Below are 2891 nucleotides of genomic sequence, written 5' to 3'. Positions count from 1 at the left end.
GCAATGACCACCCTGGGGCATTTGCTTATTGTCATGACTTTTACAGTGATTATGAGACTCAGGGACTCTAGCAGCCCGTTCAGCCAGGAAAACGCACACCTGAATAAAAAATGTGTGTGCTCCAAGAGGTTCTGAAACTCCACAGAATGTAATCCCTGGAGTTGCTGAACTTCCAGAGCCCCCAGTGAAGAAGTGACCCCCTGAAAAGACCATAAGCTGAACCATCCAAGGCAAATGTCTTAGAACCTGACTTCCATGACTTCCTATTTAATTGGGGCTCAATAAGGAACAGGAGAATGAAACAAAGTGTGAGAGCAAACCTGGTTTAAAAAAACACAAAAAACAACACTCTCCTGTGATTACATTTTTTCTCACTCAGGGAGTTTACCAAACATCAGCACCATTTATAAACTGCTGATCTGCTGACGCAGCCGCTGAGCCCCGTGGCCACAGCCATCAGGCAGGTGGTCTGGTGCGCCACTCATTAAGTCCTCATGGAGTCGTTTGTCAAACTCCTGCTTACCAGCCACACTTTTCCTTTCTTCGAGCTGTACCTACTTCAACACACTCAAATGCCATCCTTGTATGTCAGAGGGTCCAACTGGCCATGGGAAGTTTTGTAAATGTTTTTTTTCTCCAGATGTTTTGACACTATGTGCAAATAGCCTAAACGCTCCACGATATTGTGAGATTCGAGTCAAGGAAAGAAGGTATCTTATCACCTGAACTGTCTGTAGATACTGCTATGTTTTGTTCATTTTGAGAATCCTAAGTTTGATTCAGTCCCGAGAAGAAAGTTATCAATAAGCCTGATTCCCAGTATTTGGCCCCCATCAGCACCATTATCATGGTCATTGTCATCATGCTTCTTGCCCATTCATTTGCCCTTCCCTCCTATTCCAGTCTCTGCCCTTCTCTCTGCTCCCAGGAAGCTAAGTCCTCAGACTCCACCTTCCAGGCTTCCTTCCTACTGGTTTCCTGATTGGTTTGGTCACTGGGAGACAGAGGCTGGAGATGAGAGAGTGGAGTGGGGGGGCTGGGGGGGCGGGGTGCAGAATATTTCTTCCCCGTTCTCTCCCTGCTTTGCCTGATTTGCAGCCATGGCTGCCTCCCTTCAACCAAGCATTCTGTCCAATGGCCCCTGCTCCAGGAATCTGGCTCTGCCTCGGCTCCATCATCCTGTGTTCCTCTCTTTGCCCCTGTAAGATAAGTGTGGTAAACCTCCCATTGTTTCTAGTCTCTGGGTGCCTCGATACCCATGTTTATCTTCCTAACCAAGGCATCTCTTCATGGGTGTCTCTGGTCCTGCCAGGACCATGATGACACATCATCTTCATGCCATCTTCTCTGTGACTATTATTTATGGATTGTTCCTCATGTATCAGACACTGCTCTGTCCAGAAGGTAAGTATTATTTTACAAATGAGGAGATAGACTTAGCCATCTGAAAGATCGTATCCCAGGTAACACAGCTGGTAAGTGGCAGAGTCGGAATTCAAACTGTTCTAGAGTCTCTTTCTAAACCACTGCCAACAGTTCTCCAATACAGTCCATGTCAGAATCTTCCAGCATGTGTGCTACAAATCCAGATTCTCAGAAACCTTCTCAGAGCTCTCTGCTGAGGAAACCAGCTGTCTGTTTTAATGTGGGCAGTGAAGCTGGCGTGGGGTCATCACCTAAACCAACGGAGCTAATTGCATAGGTTAACTGACAACCAGTGGAGCAGGCTGGCATTAAAACTCTGACCAGCATGGGCAGCAGTAATCAGGGAGGCCAATCAAACTCTCTGTCCCTCCGCTTTTTAATTGAAAAATGCTAAGGAAATTAGTCAAGAGGTAGAGGGAACAAGCGGAGAAGGCAATGGCACCCCACTCCAATACTCTTGCCTGGAAAATCCCATGGACAGAGCTGCAGTCCATGGGGTTGCAAAGAGTTGGACACGACTGAGCAACTTCACTTTCACTTTTCACTTTCATGCATTGGAGAAGGAAATGGCAACCCACTCCAGTGTTCTTGCTTGGAGAATCCCAGGGACGGGGAAGCCTGGTGGGCTGCTGTCTGTGGGGTCGCACAGAGTCAGACATGACTGAAGGGACTTAGCAGCAGCAGCAGCAGCAGCAGAGGAACAAGAGAGAAAAAAAACCATAACGAGAAATAGGCAGTGAGTGAGTGGCATGGCCATATGGTGGAGCAGTGACTAGTGATGCAGTAATGACAGCAGTGTCCCTGGAGCCAAGTGGAAGCCGTAATAATGACTATTCTTAGCCTCTTTTGAGATCTAACTCCTCTCACCCATCAACTTACCAGTGATCTCAGTAATTGCTGGTCATGTCTTCCCTGACCCAGACTCATTTGACTGAGTTGACATCCCCCAGCTTTTACAGAAGGAGCTCTAAGCTGACACAAGTGAAATAGCCTTCCTACTGAGCTTCCTGAATTGACTTTGTTCGTTTCTCTAAACCATTATGCACAATGAAGCCAGAATGATGTGTCCAAAATGTAAATCTAAATTTATCAGCTTCTTTGCTTAAAGCTCACAAAGGGTTTCCTAGTCTCTTGACATAAGGTGAAAATTCCCTACCGTAATCTGTCACTTCCTATGTAATCTAGCAACCATGCCTTCTCTTCATCCTTACCTGGAGCCTCTCTCCCTGTCAGCTTCTTTGGTACAGCCACTGTAGCATTTGTTCAGTCCTTCCTGATCACCACCATCGTTCCTGCCAATGGGTTTAGCACAGGCTCCCTCATCTGTCTATAGCATGGATCCCCTGCCCTTTCACCTACTTCACTCCTACTTGTGCTGTACTTAGTCGCTCAGTCGTGTCCAACTCTTTGCTACCCCATGGGCTGTAGCCTGCCAGGCTCCTCTGTCTATGGGGATTCTCCAGGCC

This window comes from Bos javanicus, chromosome 22 (assembly GCF_032452875.1).
Source record: "Bos javanicus breed banteng chromosome 22, ARS-OSU_banteng_1.0, whole genome shotgun sequence".
Classification (NCBI taxonomy): Eukaryota; Metazoa; Chordata; class Mammalia; order Artiodactyla; family Bovidae; genus Bos; species Bos javanicus.
The sequence above is the reverse complement of the archived record's forward strand: the minus strand, read 5'-3'. Positions refer to the sequence as shown.